The sequence below is a fragment of the Prionailurus viverrinus genome, chromosome C1, assembly GCF_022837055.1.
Source record: "Prionailurus viverrinus isolate Anna chromosome C1, UM_Priviv_1.0, whole genome shotgun sequence".
Classification (NCBI taxonomy): Eukaryota; Metazoa; Chordata; class Mammalia; order Carnivora; family Felidae; genus Prionailurus; species Prionailurus viverrinus.
The window spans coordinates 51,763,156-51,782,801 of record NC_062568.1 but is presented as its reverse complement, the minus strand read 5'-3'; the positions used below and the strand labels follow the sequence as shown (position 1 = coordinate 51,782,801).

General features: G+C 40.9%; 1 long non-coding RNA gene across 1 annotated transcript in view; it reads right to left on the bottom strand.

The window, feature by feature from the left end:
• Positions 1-19,336, bottom strand: part of LOC125173934 (uncharacterized) — an 85,350-nt gene extending 66,014 nt beyond the window's left edge. Inside the window, exons 1-4 of the long non-coding RNA XR_007155195.1 lie at positions 19,216-19,336; positions 16,118-16,208; positions 15,368-15,446; positions 13,947-14,080 (exon numbers count right to left, since the gene is read on the bottom strand). This is a non-coding gene — a long non-coding RNA (uncharacterized LOC125173934). The remainder of the gene's footprint in view (positions 1-13,946; positions 14,081-15,367; positions 15,447-16,117; positions 16,209-19,215) is intronic.
• Positions 19,337-19,646: the final 310 nt, after the last annotated feature.

Below are 19,646 nucleotides of genomic sequence, written 5' to 3'. Positions count from 1 at the left end.
AGATTAAACACCATGTAAATGTTGCACTGTACTCTAATTAAAATGAATAAGCTAATTAAACCAGAAAAAAAGTTCAAATAAACCCTTGGGAGTGTAGCATTAAAGAATATACCCTTTGTTAATGCTTTGTGATGTGAATAAAGATTATAGCACATTAGAGATAAATATTAGTTGCATTTTGTTATATTTAAGGTCCCTGGATCATATATCATACTATTAATGGCTGGATTATATTAATTATGTCTGCAGACCAAAGCAATATTTGACAATACATGATATATAGTATATTATAACATGACTCAATTCTGAATAACATTGTTCACATAGATTTCAACTCTCATTTTCAAGTCAGATTTCTGGGAATTCTTGTGTTTAGTTAATGCCAATAGAAATGAGCCTTTAAAGGAAAAAATAACAACTTTGTAGCAGTAAAGGCAGAAAAGCATTCATTTCATCCTGCTTGTTACACTAGGATCCTAAGTACATGTAACGGTTCCACTGGCACTATTACTACCAAGCAAGGGAAAGTGCCTGGGAGCCCTCAATGAGTGTTCAGTCCACAGCTCATTGCCACTGAAGTCAGGCCATGGTCTGCTGTGTAAACGTGCACTGAGGGGCTCCTTAATGCACAGATTATGGGTACAATAGGCCATTGTTGCTCTTCTCTGCATATACACATTCTTGGGGGAATTTAAACATGTATACTATTGCTCAAACTCAGTATAATTTCTGAAATTGTTCTTATCAGCTAAGTCACATAGCTTTAATGAGGACTTTCTCAATTTGCAGATGAGGGATTTCTCCACTAAACTATTGATATTCCAGTCCACTGAGACTGTCTAAACCCATTTCACAGTTTGTCCTTAATGTGGATTAAGACACTTAGTATCCTGAGAAACTTAACAGAAGTCCATGGGGGAGGGGAAGAAAAAAAAAAAGGAGGTTAGAGAGGGAGAGAGCCAAAGCATAAGAGACTCTTAAAAACTGAGAACAAACTGAGGGTTGATGGGGGGTGGGAGGGAGGGGAGGGTGGGTGATGGGTATTGAGGAAGGCACCTTTTGGGATGAGCACTGGCTGTTGTATGGAAACCAATTTGACAATAAATTGCATATTAAAAAAAAAAGACACTTAGTATCCCCTCACTTAATGTGGATTCTTGACAATTCCTGCAACAGTGTCTTGGTTTCTTGTTTTGTTTTGTTCTGTTTTTTGAAAGAGAGAAAGGGCACCAGTATGCAAGGAGCAGAAAGAGAGAGAAGTGGGGCTCACTCGAAACAGGGTTCGTGTTTTATCTGATGTGGGGTTCGTGCTTACCTGAAGCGGGGTTCATGCCCACCTGAAGCGAGGCTCCAGGTCACCCAATGTGGGACTCGAACTCATGAACTGTGAGGTCATGACCTGAGCTGAAGTCAGATGCTTAATGACTGAGCCACCCAGGTGCGCTGCAACAGTGTCTTTGAATTCAATTTAATCTGAGATCATAGATGGAAAGATGAATGGAAGGGTAATAGATAGATAGATAGATAGATAGATAGACAGATACATACATACATACATAATTCATATGATGGATGGATGCATAAATAGTTAATAGATGGATAGATAAATATGATAGATGATAGATAATTGATTGATATATATGGATAGATAGATAACAGATGATTGATGGTTGGATAGATAGATAGATAATGGATAGACAGAAATAGATGAGAAAGAAATAGACAGATTGGGGTAGAGGCGGCAGTGGATATCAACCACTATCTGGTGGTCCCAGAGTCCTCTTCTCTCTGTAGAACCATTTGTTATTTATAGACAGCTAGCAGTGTCCTGCAGAGTCCCCCTCCAAGGAGCCAGCTGTGTAAATCAGACAGAAGCACATGAGGAACTTATAGGAAATCTACTCAAATGCCTCCTAGTCACCACCCAGTTGCCTCAATAACACATAACCCACATCCTTACCATTGTCTGCCTTTACAACACCCACTCTTCAGATTAGTATCCTAATAGTCTATGTGCAGAATATTTGTCCCAGACAATAGATCATTCACAGTGGAACACATTTTTAATCTATTTACCTAATAAGCCCGTGTCATTTCAAACTTACAAATACATGGGAGAGAAACATTTGATAAAGCCCTCCCCCACCCAGTCTCAACAATTTTACTGGACTGCAGGGATGCCTTATAACCTGAATTGTGCTCTGCTTCCTACAACTCATTGAACAAACTTGCAGGCTTTCATCAGCCACACCAAAAAACAAAGCCAAGCTGAGTTTGTTTGTGCTGCTTGCAGATTTGACTACATATTATTTTTATTGTTAGCATTATTATATTGCAGTTTTATAGCCTCTTTTTTCTGAGGAGTAGAAAGAATTTCATCTTCTCCCTTCAAGATCACTTTTCATTTCCCAGAGTATGGAAGAGAAATTGAAGATAAGGAGAAGAAAAATCAGCCACAATAAAAAGAAACGAAAAGGAAAATGGAGAGAATGTAATATTTGGAACAAGTCCTTTCTACCAAGTATCGATGGATCCCCACACTCTGAGAAATGCAGAAATGCATTACCCACATAAAGCCAACTCTTATTTGGGCACTAATAAATAATTATTTACGTTAATTTAGTTCTTTTATTCAAAGCAGTTTTATATTATAACTGTAATTGGAATAGCTAACATATATTGATGCGTGCTATGTGCTAGGCATTGCTCTAAGTGTTTCACATGTAGTGACTCAATCTTCACAACAACCCTATGAGGTAGATATTATGTAATTATCCTCATTTTATAGATGAGAAAACCAAGGCACTGAGAGGTTGAGTAACTTTCCCTCCATCACTTGCCACTAAGAAATGGTGGAGCTGGGATTTCTCTTTCTCGTTACCACTAGACCTTAAGGTAGATAGCAGTATCCCCTCCTTACAGGCGAGGCTCAGAGGCCAGGCGATGAGCCCAAGGCTGCAAATAATAGAAGATCTGGGGTAGAAGAACCACAATTGGGACCGGGTCTCTTCACCCAAAATCTGGTGATTTTACTCCAAGAAAGTGCATTATCTTAGAGAACAACATACGTTGCTGTGCTCTTGTCTAAGCCTTTAGAAAAATGTGCAGGGCATGCATAATTGGTGAGAACCGAGAGCAGTAGCACAGTGCCAGACACAAGGAAGAAACAGAACCGTCAGTTTCCCAGAACGTCCTATTTACCGTCATCTTGTTTTACAGAACAGAAGCCAGAAACGGCTTCTGTTTCTCTGAGATGGACTCCAAGGCACCAGCCTCACATGAACAGCTATGACAGAACCTCCCCGCTGTCTCTCCAGCTCTGCCAGAGAAGGCTGAATTCAGGGAGAACTGTAGGGATGGTGGAGCCAGAGGGAAGCCGGATGAGACTATTGAGTAAATGATCTCAACACCCCAGCCTGGACAACCTGCTTTCACCAAGAAATCCCCATTCTTGTCAAAGTCAGGCCACACTGGCATAGAAAAGCACCCCCTGCACCCCTAAAGCTCCGGTGAGCTATGAGACCATAAACAAATCATTTCATTTGAGTTTCAGGAACATTATTAGTAAAAATAACACAAAATAAAAATAAAAGCTTATTGTCAGATAAATTCACCTAATTTCTCATTATCTTACATTTGTGATTCTAAAAAATGACACCCTGCATTATAAGTGGAAAATCTGAGGTAAAGGCTAAAAGATTTACTTAGGGTCACACAAATCCCAGGACCAAGTTTGCTAAATTTCCAGATATTTTCTAGATCCAACCATGCAAGTTTGTATTAATTATCTTCTTGCTACTTATCAGATATTTTTTAAAAAAAGAATTTGCATAATGATATTTATTCCAAGTTAGCTATAAATTGTTTTTCTAACAAGTGTTGTGCACTGAAATATTATACTTTCCTGGATTTTTTTTGACCATGTTAATGGTTCTACAGGTAAGGTTAATGAGATAATTAGTATTATATCGTAAATCCACCCTGCATAAAGATTGCTTCCTTTTATAGTTCTAATTCCAAAACAATTAATGTCCTAATCTTCTTATAAAGTAGTTCAAATTTGAAATGATTTGAACTAATGCAATTACTGTAATCAATATAAGTATTGAGATGCCATAATAATAAAATATTTTAAAAGTGCCAGTAATTATACAAAATTCTGTGTGTGTGTGTGTGTGTGTGTGTGTAAAAAGACAGACAGAGATAGAGATAGAGACAGAGAGAGGACAAGAATAAATACGTCAGGGTTTCCATAAAGAGAGTCGCTTTGTAGTACATGAGACATTTACAAAATCCGTGCCGATTTATGAGTCAGCCATTTTTGTTTCTGCTGTGTTCAACATCTTGCATTTGGTCATGTTGGATTGCCTATCATTAATACACTGACTTTATCTGGTTCCATTACTACTGGGTCTTTCCTAAAGAAAGGTTTTATCAGTGTTAAGGAAAGGGAATTAGGGGTGCCTGGGTGGCTCAGTCAGTTGAGCATCTGGTTCTTGGTTTTCACGCAGGTCATGATCTCACAGTTCATGAGTTCAAGCCCAGTGTCAGGCTCTGCACTGATGGTGCAAGGCCTGCTTGGGATTCTCTCTTCCTCTCTCTCTGCCCCACCCCACTTGTGCTCTCTCTTTCAAAATAAATAAGCTTAAAAATTTTTGTTTAAAGAAAGAAAAGGAATCAATTCCATAGGTTAAAAATTCTGCATCTATGGCACACAAAGCTTTTCATAAATAAGACTTTTTATTCTGTTAAATACATATTTTTTCTAATATTCTATTATTAGAGGCACCTTACAGGAGCTTAAATAGGAGAAAGAAATAGTTTGCCAAATGATAGCAAAATGAAATGAACACTTGTCCACATATACATGCAGTTGCTTTCTATTCGGCTATCCTGAAATAGAAATTTACACAAAATGTTGATCCAAACAATAAGCCACTATTACTGATGATACTCACACCTAATATTCTTTTTTTAAGTTTATTTACTTATTTTGAAAGAGAGAGAGAGCCAGTGCATGTGTGCATACACACACACACACACACACACACACACACACACACACAATCAGGGAGAGGCAGAGAAAGTAAGAGAGAGAATCTCAAGCAGGCTCCATGCAATCAGCACAGAGTCCAACTCAGGGCTCTAACTGTGAGATCATGACCTGAGCCAAAATCAAGAGTTGGATGCTTAACTGACTGAACCAATGAGGCACCCCTAACACCTAATATTCTTATTCATTACCCACAAAATACCTTGAAGCTGAGAGGTTTGATCATATCTGTGCTCCACACTAGTGGCCACCGAACTACGGCCCCCCACCAAATCTGACATGATGCTGATTTTTCCAAATAATGTTTTATTGGAACACGGTCACGTCCATTCAGTTACATATTACCTGTAGCTGTTTTCATGCTACAGTGGCAGAAATGAGTAGTTGTAACATTGATAGAGTGACCCACAAAACTGAATACTTACAGAACAAAAGGTATGTTGACCCCTTTTCTACACAACAAATACGTTCAATGTTTCTTCTACCAATAATATTCAAGTAATAAATAAGCTAAATGTGTTTTTGCTATATCTGCTTTCCTCTGCACCCATTCATTCAACATTTATTTAGTTCCTACCATAAGCCACACACAGTGACCTCTTTGTATGAGACCTCTAATGTACATACACTAAAACTCGGTGAGAGTTCTCTTAGCCACAATATTTAAAGAAGAAATGCTCTCATTCCAAAGTGAATTTTCAATGCTTTATAGCCATTAATATTTGCTTCCTGATCATCCCTTGTCTGAATTTAAAGTTTGGAACTAAATAACTAGATGAAGATTGTATCCCTTCTGGGTTTAGTAGCACATGCCTCACAGAAGAGGCATGTGCCTGTGTCTGACCAGCTCATCCCAGCCTCCACTTGACCTTCTCCCACCCAACCCTGAGAAACCTTTCACTGAGCACAAGTTGAAAAGTACTGCTCTAGGGAAACCTGGGTGGCTCAGCTGGTTAAGCATCTGACTCTTGATTCTGGCTCAGTTCATGATCTCGTGGGTTGTCGGATCGAGCTCTGTGTCCAGCTCTGTGCTGACAGTGCGGAGCCTTCTTGGGATTCTCTCTTTCCGTCTCTCTCTCTGCCCCTGCCCTGCTCACACTCTCTCTCTAAAAATAAACAAACTTTTAAAAAAAAGCACTGCTCTAGTCCATTCCTTTATGTCTATAAATCAAATATACTACAGACCAATAGGGATCTATGCCTATTTTTAAAAGTCTTTAAACCAAAAAAAAACTCCATAGTCTTCTAAAAGTAGCTCATTTCAACGTCCACCAATTTCTCCAATGAGAAAGCCCTTTCCCTTGTCTTGTTCTGTTTAAATTCACTCACTTCTACCTATCTTCAGGGAGCTGACAAGTACTTTGTAGTATTCTCAACTCTGAATAACATGCTTCTGTGATTAGCAAGTGTAGGAAGGTTAAATCTTTTGGTTTCTTTGAGCTAATAAAAGAAACACTTCCATAATGAACAAATGTGCTATGAGAATTCTTCTCATACTGGAGAATTTTGCTCATTCTCACAAATTAATTCCCACATTAAAGTTCCTCAGAAAAGTCCTTTGAATGTCCTTTTAAAGATACTGAAGGTGTAGTGGTCTAACGAGAAGCTGTTCCATACAGATGACCATACAGGTGACAGTTGGTTTCTTGTTGCCCACTTGTTGTTCACTACTCAGTTTGCCGGTCCCTTGGAAATACAAACACTCCTAGAGACCCAAGAAATCAAGGGAACAGAGCCTGGCTCTTTGAAGCTGCTAGACTTGGTTGAGCCACTGTGTCCCAGATAAACTCACAAACCCCAGCCACTTACTACACAGCATGAAGACAGGTGAAAGAAAATAAGTAGATCAATGTAAACTCATCATTGTTTCCGGGAAAGAAACACAACTTATGCTTTGCTTGTCTTTATACATAAAACAGGGCCTTCCATTTAAATTTCAGCAATAGGGGCACCTGGGTAGCTCAGTCAGTTAAGCGTCTGACCTCGGCTCAGGTCATGGTCCCACGGTTCGTGAGTTTGAGCCCCGCGTTGGGCTCTGTGCTGGAAGCTCAGAGCCTGAAGCCTGCTTTGGATTCTGTGTCTCCTCTCTCTGCCTTTCTCTCTCTCTCTCTCTCAAAAATAAATAAACACTAAAATTTTTTTTTAATTTCAGCAATAATTACAATGAGAGACTCCACTGTGTCACCATGAGTCAAATTGCTAATTAGAGAAACAGTAAAATAATTTATAATACAATTAGACCCAGATACTATTCCTTCTGCTATAGTCACCAAAAAACTAACCTGGGGTAAGCACTGGCCTAGACATGAAATGATTTTGAGTGAATGACCGTGGCTATTTACAATGCACCAGAATTACGGAAATGTTCTGAATTTGATCTGAAGTTCTTAGAAAATAGAATACTCTTAAAATAGCACAATTCAGAAAAGTAAGCCCAGGAGCAACAGAATTGGAACCTACTCAGTAAATACTGTTGGGCTCTGAGAGAGTGGCACCAAGCCACTGGGCCTCACAGCAAGTTTTCTACTCCAAATGGCAAGCCCTTTTAAAGCTATACATCTACTTCAATCCATTCATCCATCAGCAATAAAACTGTTTTGATGGGATTGATTTAATACTTGAGAGAGTCCTGAATTTGATAAATGCATGACAGCTGCTTATTTTGGCCTCTTTTGCAAAGCTGTAGCTAGCATTGTTTGGCCTCTTTTGCATAGCTGTAGCTAGCTCTAGATAGAAAGTCCATTTTTTCCCTTTGTTTCATTTACCAGAATATATTCAGGGTAACTGTTACAAAGAGCAGAAAAGAAATGGTTCCTAGAGTCTTTTTAGCACAGAGGTTGGGTACCATGCTGGGAACGGGCAGGGTGGCTGGACCCAGTGCTTAGAGCATAGTCTCTTTATAGAATAAGGAATAACATACCAATGTCACCATCCACAGACAGACCCTCCCTTCGTTCTCTTCAACCCCCTTCAAGTCATGAGAAGTCTCTTACCTTGTTTCTTCCAGCCACCATGGCTATCATTTTTGGATGACCCTCCCAGGCTACAGGAATGTTTTTGAGTTTCCTCAAGATGGCAAAGGCCTCTCACCCATCCCTAACTGACTGTTCATTCCCAACCACTTACTTGACATTTTCTCCAGTCACAAACACCCAGGATGTTGTGTTTCTTTGCAGCAAGTCCAGAACTATCCCTTGGTGGCTTTATATCATCAATTAGAGATTAAACATATTCTTTAGATTAAGTGGCACAAAGTAAACACAGGCATTGATGAATACCCTCCACTCAAGTTAGGGAGGCAGAGGGTTCGTTGCTGACCACAGATGCAGTGTGGTGAGCTAATGCTCCTTAGCTGAGAAGGTACAGTATAGTTTGCCCTGATAGCTTTCATTGACTAAAAGCACATAATCATACAATCATACTTGGATAAGGAGAAAATATACATTAACAGTATACTCTAAAAGACTACTATATGTACACATTTATACTTTTATATTTATTATACATTTTTATTTGGTTCTATAAACTTCAGGAAAATATTTTCAGAAACACATACTATTATACCAAATCAAGGTGATGTAAAATATGATATGTGTATTCTCCCTGGAAAATGCTTCAGATTTTTGAGAAAGACAGTCTAACTCTTCAGCTCTGCTTCTGAAATCTTCATTCCAAATTCAAGGGCAGTTTCAGAGGTCACTTTTTGCATCAGCAAAGCTCTTACTCTGCCTGTGTTATTTCAGTGGGAAGCCTCTGGAAGACAGCTCTCCTTCACAGCTCAGGGGAGGAGGGTTCATGCCATTGGTGACACAGGCTCACTAAGACAAGGGAGGGCAGGGGGCAGGAGAAATAGTTGGATGGAAGAAGACAGACTGGGGGCTAGACTAGGCTGGGGGGGGGCAGGGAGGCATGCAACGGAGGAGCGGGTGCAGTGGTCTCAGCCCTTATGATGAGGGCACTGAGATGAGTGTGAGGCTGTCTGATCTGATCTGCAGGGCAGGGAACCTCTAGAGAAGCAGATGGCAATCGAGTGTTAGGGGTCTGAGGGCTTCAGCGGCAGCTGTAGGAGATCTGTCTGTACAGTTCTGCACAAGCAGCCAACACCCTGGGGGAGGGACTGCACACAGGTCAGGCAAGCAGTCTTTGGTTTACAGAAGAGCAACTAGGCAGCTAACCCCTGGACTGACAGTGACGGTGGAGGCAGATAACCCTGTGGCTAGGGGAACCACACCTAGGGCTCCCAGGGCTCAGGTGATGGATAGTCGTGGTCCTGGAAGAAAAGAGATGCATGCAAGAAAGGGAAATGGAGAGTTTCATGAAGAGAGTATTTTCAACGGAGGGGACGGGGTTAAAGAAAACTGACCTGGGACCCACTGTGCTGCCAAGTGAGGCTGAGGGAGGAGTTAACACTGGGCCTGCTGGGTCAAGGGCAAGGGGCCTGTGGGAATTGTCTCTCAGGGGGTTTTGACATAGAGAGCTGTCGGGGTGGCTATAAGAGAGGGCCACCAAACAGAAGGTGCGCCCCCTGAAGGAGGAGCAGAGCCACTGCCAACGCAGGCCGGGCAGGGAGTGAGCCCAGGCGCACACAGACACATACATCCTTGTCTTCTGTTCCGTGGCCAGATGCAGCAGAGGGGATGGGAGGGGATACACTAGACAGCCCTCAGAGCACAGCTCAGGACGCACACGCGTGGCGAATGAATTTGCTGGGACAAACTGAGAACATACAAGCACACCCTGGGAGAGAAGGACACAGAAGCCCAGAAGTCGCACTTTGCACTCCTCAATGTGAGTCCGTGGAGATACACCTGCTTCCGGTGGGAGGGAGTTTCTTAATAATCTAGATTATATTCTTTCCCCTCCCCCACCCTCCAGTTGGACCCAGGTACTGGAGCTGGTCTGAACTCACAGGTGGGAATCATCACTGCATTTATAGTGAAGCAGAGGAGACGGAGGCAGGGAAAGTAGGAGAGGGGTGACCAGCCAATACAGCTCTCGGTACCCGACAAATCTCAAAAGTATGTCCATTCTAATACTTGTACTTGATTCTCAGGGCACCTTTTAGCGGGTCAGGTCAGCATTTTCACATTTTAAGCACCATTCAGAAAGCTGAGGAAATTTAGACTGCCCAATAAGCTGCACCAACTCCCCGACTTGCAGCATATTGGCCACATGAATCACAAAGAAATTTGGTTAGAAGAAAATCTACTACCATTAGAAGAAATTTCTGTTCAAAGGAGCCTGGGGAAGTCTCCTTCACCAGCACAGAGCACACCTCGGCACCTCCCTCCCCCTGGGCTGGAGCCGTTCTCACTGGGGGGTCAGGGGCCACTGACTCCAGCAGGTGTCACTGCTCTAGACTGTTTCCTCCTGCTGCCCTTCCCTAGTCACCACTGATGCTGGAGAAGAGAACATGTAAACAGCTAGTGCTGGCCACGGCCAAGGCTACTGCCACTTCCCTGGTCTCTTTCTTTTAAAGCTCCCCCAGCCAATGGGTTCCCTTCCAGCTCCCCCAGTTGCAAAAGTTGCTTGCCTGCTTGCTTAATTAGGCTTATTTAGCTTCTAGGCTGTAGAAGTTCAGACCACAGTAAGGGATTCAAGGCTGCCACTCCCCCAGCACAATCAGCAGGGTCCCACCATGGAGCCCCCAGCACCTCAGCTCTCTCCTGCCTTCCTTCTCTACCAGGTACACCTGGAGAGCTGCAAAGAGCCTCTGTCTTCTCTCTTGTTTGATATCGCAGTCCTGGTGCTAAATATCCATCTCTGCTTTTCCCTTCACTACCTTTACCCACTAGGGTTCTTCAGTAAACATAAGTGTCATGAATGCTTTGCAAAGGTGACATGATGACAAAAGATATTAAATTGGTGGCAGCAATCACATCTGTGCTCATAGTCTCACTTCGTCTCATGCTACACAGCTTGATAGGCTCATAAGAGAATCTGGGACCTTCCAAAAGCAGTTTCTGGAATAGCAACACAAATTGTTACCATTATAATAAAAAGTCAGTATTTATTGAGACTAACTAGGTCCCATACATTAAACTGTGTGGTTTATACATTTATCTTTAACCTCCACAGCAGCCCAAAGTACTATGTATTGTTATCTTCATTTGAGAAATTAGGTTAGAGTGTTTAGATAAATATCCCCCAAGATTAACAGCTAGTAAATTGTAAAGACAGGATTTGAATTCGGGTGTCCTGGACAGGGTAATCTTAGTTCCTGAAATGCCTCCTGACCCATTATGAGCCTCTGCTGTAAGGGAGGACCAATGTGTCTTACTATGCAGAGGAACAGGAATATATTCATTTAAAACAATAATAATGTCCTGAAACTAATGTAACATTTGTGTCAACTCTACCTCAGTAAACAGATAAAGAACAATTCCAAATAATGGAATTCATAGCATCATGAATGTGAAAATAAAATGTCTCAGTAAACAAGGCATGTGGGTCTGAGTTTTCACCTCATTCATATCTGTGTATTCTCAGACGCATTTCTCAGATGCATTATTCTCTTGGAATACTACATAATTTACATATTTGTCTTTCACAGCACTTCTGGAACTATTTAAAGTTCAGAAAAATTATTCATCTCACAGCCTCATTGGTACATTAATTATTATAAAAATTATTAATTCAGTATTTGTGTTTAAGTTGGAAAAGTCCTTTCCCTAAAGCGCCATTTCCAGTTTCTGATCTTTTTTTAAAAGTTTATTTATTTATTTTGAGGTGGGGGAAGGGGCAGAGAGACAAGGAGAGAAAGAATCTCAAGCAGGCTCAGCACTGTCAGCGTAGAGCCCAACATGGGGCTCGAATTCATGAACCTGGACCATGAGATCATGATCTGAGCAGAAATCAAGAGTTGGATGCTTAACTAACTGAGCCACCCAGATGCCCCTCCAGTTTCTGATCTTAAGCGTGTCCAACAGAGCTCATGGCTGCTGTCCACATGGGCCCTCCAAGATGTCATGACACGTCTTCCTAGCTTTCTAACACCCCACTGTGATGCACACTCTTTGCCTTCTCAGATCCATAGACATCAGCAGCAGCCCTTGACCAACTCAACTGTAGTATGACCTCTTTTTTGAAGACGTTTTTCTAAATGACTACAACTCCATCCCTTTAATGCTCAACAGAACATCTTTCTTGCCTTTCCCCTCCAGTCAATGCAGAGAGTACCCCTGACATTATACTCTATTACTATTCACTGCTTACTCTGATGTTACGTACCATTTGCTTATTTTTCTGTACCCATTAGCATTTTATTAGTTTGTCCCTAATTATGATAATTTAATGGACTAAACATGGAAAGAAAAGCAACACCACAGGAGTATAGAAGATGTAAAGAAAGTGGCGAGGGGTGTCGAGCAGAGGGAGGTACTTGGGGAGTTATAATAACAGCTGTTGACTCAGGCCACCCAGTGCCCTAGAGGCTGACTCCAAAATTGGTTTACATACTGTATAGCAACACAGCCCATGCCCACACCCTCCCTCATTTAAAGGCTCAGCCTTCCAGAGACTCCAGCCCAAGGTTCTGTATTACAGAGCTATGCTTGGAAAAGGTAGCCTGGCCTGGCAGGTCGTGATGAAAGCAAGGCAGAGCAGCCAGTGTCAATGTCCTTTACACTGATGACTTTGACCAGAGGAGTCAACAGGAACATCAGCAGAGACCAGCAATTCCCTCGGGAAGCAGGCAATGCCCAGTCTCTCTTCCCCCAGCCAAGACAGTCTGAGTCCAGAGCTTACAAACTAAGTGCCACACAGGCAGAGCAGGTGATGTAAATGAGTGAGGTGATCTGGAGTGTGACAATCAGGAGTACACCTGCAAACTGTAGTGTTCCTTCCCAGCAGAAAGAGCCAGCCACTTCTCAGTTTACCCCACTTGTTACCACAGAGGATTGTAGTCTGTGTTGCCAGCTCCTCTGATTTTCCCAGAGAACTCAGAAACCCAGATTTTCATGTGAAGTCTGCCAGTTTTGAAATGTTATTGGCAATCTTTACCTATTTTTAAACTACATGTGCCCTTGACACGCAGGTGTGACCTAAAGACTGACAGTTTGCAACCCCTGCGTGGTGCCCAAAAATCAAGGTCAGCTTCTTCTTTCTTTACATACTCTTACTGCTTTTTCTCTGCCTTCTCCTCTTCTGTGCTGGCTCACATCATCCTAATCCTTCCATCCAAACCCTTGCTCCCTTTGCTAATGCTGTCCTTTTAGCAAAATTCCACTTCATGATTATATAAAAAGACCCAACCCCCCGGATCAAACACAGCAATTTATGGAAAATTGAAATGAGTAAAAATTTTTAAACCTGGCATCAAAAACCACCTAGTAGACTCCTCTGTCTCCTGAAGCCACTTTAGATGTATTAATATTTCAAAGGTTCATACTTGAATTTATTTTTTATTCCTATTTGATATTGCCTCATACATATGTGGTCTTTTTCTCTTTAAATTCTTGAGGTGAAAGGGTCGCTTCAGCTTCCCCTGTTCAACTACTTCCCAGAGGCCCCCCAGTTCCTCTCCACAAACGTAAACATGCTAACATTCCAGTCCTCTCTCTTTGGAGTCAGCTGACAGTGGTTCCAGAAGCCCTTTGGACTTTCTGGGGGTTCTAACCTGTCTGAGGAACCATGACTGTGACTGGAAGCTCTCTGAGGGAATTCTGCAGATATTTACCTAGCACTTCAGCAATGCAACTCTATGCCAACACTGAGAGGTGTTTTCATCCCACATTTCCTGGATTCGTCCTGAGTTCTGGCCATTTCACAGAAAGAAGATGTCAAAAACAGGGCCAATCTTGCATCGAGAGAGTAGGTGATCACCTATATGCTGAAGATTTAGTAAAAAAAAAAAAAAAAAAAAAAATACAATTAAAATGAAAAACTTCCCTACCTGTTCATGATGGCTAAAACCTCAGGCCAAGTTTTTCATTCCACCATGGAAGTGCAGGAGACTGTTCCCCAGGGAAAAGCATCAGCAAACATCAGTCCATCCTGAGGGGTAGATACCAGGTGTCAGGCATTTTCCTGAAAAAGCAAGAGGCAAGTGAGGAAAGATAGGGGCCATGAAGTCAGTGGGAGTCCCCACAAGGAAGGGACGAGGAACCTGAGAAGAGAGACTGGGCGGCCACTGCACAATTTTGCCTGGATTTCTTTCCTACTGTCCTCCCACTTCACTCCTCCAGCAACCCTGGAGCATACTCTGGACCTTTGCCTGCCCGTTGGGGACAATTTGGGGAAATACTTTAATACTTCCTCCAGTCCCTAAGGCAAGATCAAAACCCTAACCCACCTTTCAGTCCCACGACCCCCACACTACTATTCAGGCCGTGGACACAGACAACGCAGGAGACAGATGAAATCTGCTGGAGTGTTCTGCTGCTAATTCCTGAGGCAAGCCCTTTCTTGCGGAGGAATTTCACTTTCCTGGTCCAACAGAGATACAACCCAGAGGGCAAACTCCCATGGTGGGCATAATTCTTTGGGTGAAATGTTTAGAAGAGTCCTTCCAACACAAAGCAGCAATTTCCATGCAAATTCATGCCTATGGGGGAAAATGCAATTGGCCCAACAACCACACTGATGGGACCTCCCCTTCCCACTCCAGTGGGGTGTAGAGGCACGGCTTGAAGAAAGAGATCTATCTGTTCAGCTTTTCTCCCTCTGAGCGTGCCAAACATAAACGACTCCTGTGTTTCGAAGGGGTGTTACTCCCCACTGCTGCTCAATGACAAGGACTGCGTGGAAATGGGAAGTCAAGTTCCCCCTCCTTCTCAGCGGGATCACAAGAACAAAGGCAGTGTTTTGTTGTTTTTTTTAAGAAAGAAAGAAAGAGTCAGGGCATTCATGTTTTGTGAAACCAAAAAGGCTGGTTTACCATGTGGAGTTTACAGAGAAAAATCATCACCATCATCATCATCATCATCATCATTCACTAACTTTGGTTAATTGGAGGGGACGACAGTGCTTGAACCCACCCATATGGATTCTGATAGGCACGCTGGGGCAGTGGCAGATGTAGTGGTGGAAAGAGTTCAGGATCAGTAGATTGTTCTGGTCTCCACCACTAATATCAAGACGAACTGGGGGCAAATTGCAATAAGTGTGATGGAGCTGAACTAGTTCAGGGGTGTTTAAGTTGAGGTACAGGTACACTTGCCCTGGTGCATGAAGACTTTCCAAGGGAAGCGATAACTTTGGGGAATCAACTGCTAAATCTTCAGTCCTCTTTTCTGAAATTAATTTGTCTAAGATCATGCCACAAGGACTTTTTTCCCCCAGTAGTTCTCTTTCTACTTTGCAAGGAAAGCATACCCTTCGCCCACCACGGTCCTACTCAGGTGCGTTGTCCTGAGGTGTCAGAACATCCATGGCTTCCTTCTGAGGGAGAGTCCTTTGAGAGAAAGGCAAGAGAGATTCAGAAACATATTGAAAGCAGGAGAAAAACTCATTGTGAGCCTCTTTTGTTCCTTCTTCCTTCCCCTCACTTCCTTCTTTTCTTCCTCCACTCTTTTTTTTTTTTAACTTAATATGTTCTATAGTTTATTTGGCATGTAATGAGTGTGAGATGCTCTTCCTTCACTTCTTAAGAGTCAGAATTCAGGAGCAAGAAGATTTCAAAGGGTTGCATGCTAACACCCTTCTTTGAATTAAAAAATGAAGTGAGATTTTTTTTCTGACATAAAGCAAGTCCAATTTGGCAGAACAGTTTGACAATAAGGACTAGCTTTGCCAATTAATTTATGTGATGGACACTCTCCATAAAGTTAATGAGCTAAATCTGCAGCTCCAAAGTTTTGATGAAAATATATTTTAATCACAGATATTATATTCAGGACATTATCTAATACGTACTTTCCAACTACTTAAATTTATGATAAAAAATTTTAGATGTCAACTCAAAAAGAACCTTGCAGAATTCTTTCATGGAGTATATGAGCAAAAAAACAAGACTGATGCCACTAGTCAAGCTGGTTCTTTCCAGGTCAGAGTGCTCGTGAATTTTCTTGGTATCTTCTCTTTCCCCCTCTCTCTGCACCCAGTTCCATACCTCACTCTCCCTACCTTGCTTTACTGCCTTCTCAGTCATAGCATTTGAGAGTCCTTGGTCACTAGTGTTCAGTATCCTTTTCAGCCCCCATAAATTAAAACACACCTGAAAAAAAAACAGAAAAGAAGAGGGAGAAACTGTGGGAGCCAGGCATAAAGTCCCCAAAATATTTCCTAAATAATTCGACCATCTTACAGATGAGGGGACCAGGAAGAACAGACTGGATATCTCAACTGTTTCATAAAAATATAATGAACTCATTCTGTTCCCCATCTCCCCGTTGGACTAATTTAATATTTCCTTCCTACTCAAAAGAGATAGATATGATATTCAAGGCCAAACAAAGTACAACTTTTCTTTTTAGTCTCTTTTTTTTTTATTTTAGTACAGTTGACATTTAATATTAGTTTTAGGCGTACAACATAGTGGTTCAACATTTACAGACATTACAAAATGATAGCCATAGTCTAGTCACCATTTGTGCCCATACAAAATTCTTACAATATCATTCACTATATTTCTTATGTTGTACTTGTCATCCCCATGACTTATTTATTTTATAACTGGAAGTTTGTACCTCTTAATCCCCTTCACCTATTTTCCCATTCCCTCATCCCCTCCCCCTCTGGAAACCACCCATATATTCTCTGTATTTATGAGTCTGTTTCTGGTTTTTGTTATTTGTTTGCTTTGTTTTTTAGATTCCACATATAAGTGAAATCATGCAGTATTTGTCTTTGTCTGACTTATTTCACTTAACATAGCACCCTCTAGGTCCGTTCATGTTATCCTAAATTGCAAGATTTTCTTATTTTTAATAGCTATGTAATATTCCATCATGTAAATACACCACATCTTTATCCAGTCATTCATCAATGGACATCTAGGTTGCTTTCATATCTTGACTATCATGAATAATGCTGCAATGAACACAGGGGTGCATATGTCTTTTCAAATAGTGTTTTCAGTTTCTTTGAGGAAACACCCAGAAGTGGAATTACTGAATCATATGGTACCACTATTTTTATGTTTTTGAGGAAGTTCCTCACTGTTTTCCAGAATGCAACCTTTCTTTTTAACTTTGTTTGTAATGCATTCCAGTGACACATTTCTCTCTTTTTTTTTTTTTTTTTTTTTTGTCCACAGTGACCACTGTTGGATGTAAAGATAAGAAGAAAAAGTACTTAGATGTATAGATAAAGATAGATATATGTAGAGGCAGAGGTAGAGATATCTCCAATTCCCTTTGCTTTCTTTATAGAAGGCTGGAATGATGAGAATGTCTATTGTTATCAACAAACCTCAGAAAAGGAGATAAACTCCTGATGGCTCTGATTAGCTACACTAGCCAGTTGGCTTTTGCTCTAGACAAAATTTAAAAAATTTTCATCCCATGCCCCTTTGGTCATCTGGTGAATCCTTCTTTTTTTTTTTCCCCCAGGTGGCTGTATACTTTTTTGTTCATTGTGGTAACACTTAACATGAGATGTACCTTTTAACAAAATTGTTTACGTGTACAATACACTTAAAAAGAACATTTGTATTGCATTATACACTTAAAAAGAACATGTAACATAAGGTCTACCCTCTTAGTGAATTTTGATGTATGATGTATGTACAGGACTGTTAGCTATAGGCACTATGCTGTGCAGTAGATCTCAAGGACTTCTTCATCTTGCATAACCAAAACTTTGTGCCTTTTGACCACCATCTCCCATTTCCATCTCCTCCACTGCCAGCCTCTGTTACCCAACATTCTACCCTCTGCTTCTGTAATCCTATTTCAGATTCCTCATGTAAGTGAGATCATATAGTATTTGTCTTTCTGTTTCTGGCTTATTTCACTTAGCATAATGCCCACCCAATCCACCCATCCATTCAATTCAAATGGCAGGATTTTCTTCTTTTTTAAGGTTGAATAATATTCTGTTGCATAAATATACCACATTTTCTTTATCCATTCATCCACCAATAGACATTTTGGTTATTTCCATATCTTGGCTATTGTGTATAGTACTGCAATTAACATGGGAGTGCAAATATCTCCTTAGGATCCCCATTTCAATTCTTTGGGAGGTGATTACATAGACCTCTTCTCAGAATACATAAAACAAATGAGTAACATTGCAAAAGCAGATAAATATCTTAAAAGACTGTTATCAAAATATTTTTAAAAGCAATTTTGTGACATAGTAATATATGTGCTTTTTAACAAATGTATTAATAGCAGGATAAGCATATTATCCTGGAATAATATCTATCATAATTTGAAAGTAGTCATGGGGTGCATGGATGGATCAGTCAGCCAAGCATCAGGCTCTTGATTTCGGCTCAGGTCATGATCTTGCAGTTCATGGGATTGAGCCCTGTGTTGAGCTCTGCACTGATAGAGTGGAGCCTGCTTGGGATTCTTTCTCCCCCTCTTTCTCTGCCCCTCCCCTGCTCACTCTCTCTCCCTCTCTTTCTAAAAATAAATAAACACTTAAAATATATATAAAGTAGTAATTAGTGTAAATGCTATTTTGAAATACCTGTAACAACTGTAATATGTTATAAAATATATATAATTTGGTGATGATTCACAGATACTGCCAATATTGCTGGCGTTTGTTGGCTATATATATAATAAAAGAAAATGTTACATTTCAATTAGAGCTTAGTGTAAATAAAGACTTCTGGTTTTTTTTCCCCATCCAAATTCATGGATACCCTGCTCTAAATAAACTGTGATTCAGGAAATATTTTGAAGGCCTTCCTACCTTCCTTTTTCTCCCTCTTTACTATTCTGGTTGACTCTTCCCTCCCAGAGCACCTACCCTAGGGTAGTTTCGATTAGCTGATGTAATGGCTCATGAACAACAACCACCATTCATTGTCTACCATTTTGCATACATTACTTGTATGCCTTATAACAACCGTCCAAGATATTTTATGAATGAAACAACTGAAGCTCAGAGAGGTTAAATAACTTTCCCAAGGCAGCAAAGCAGAAGATTTTGTATTTAAACTCAGGTCTATATAGCTTAAAGCTTCTTCTCATTTCCACTACTTACACTGTCTCCTTTGGACTTAGAAATTTTGCATCTTAATAGGGAGTATAAAAACAAAATACCTTCAAGAAATAGATTTGTAATGGAATTTCAGGCATGATCAGAGGTAGAGCTATTCAGAAATGAGAAGTCTTCAGATACTCTCTACATCTTGCAATACCAGTGACTCTTCTCACTCATGGCCCCATTTCTGCAGAGAGGTAAGGAACAGGGTCAAACCATAGAAATCTATCCCTAATCCCTGTAAGGGCTGCACAAGTTACAGAATGTTTTAATACCTTTGAAAGAAAAAGAGAGATTATGAAAAAGATATTTTTAACCTGGCTGACATTGTCAGCAGAGTTCTAGATGCATTCTGGGTGTTTTGCTTTAATTACTCCAGACATAGTAAAGAAACTATGATCTCTCCCTTATGAAGGAAGAACTGCGTGCCAAAAATGATTAAGAAAATGACATGGGGGCACCTGGGTGGCTCAGTCAGTTAAGTGCCGGA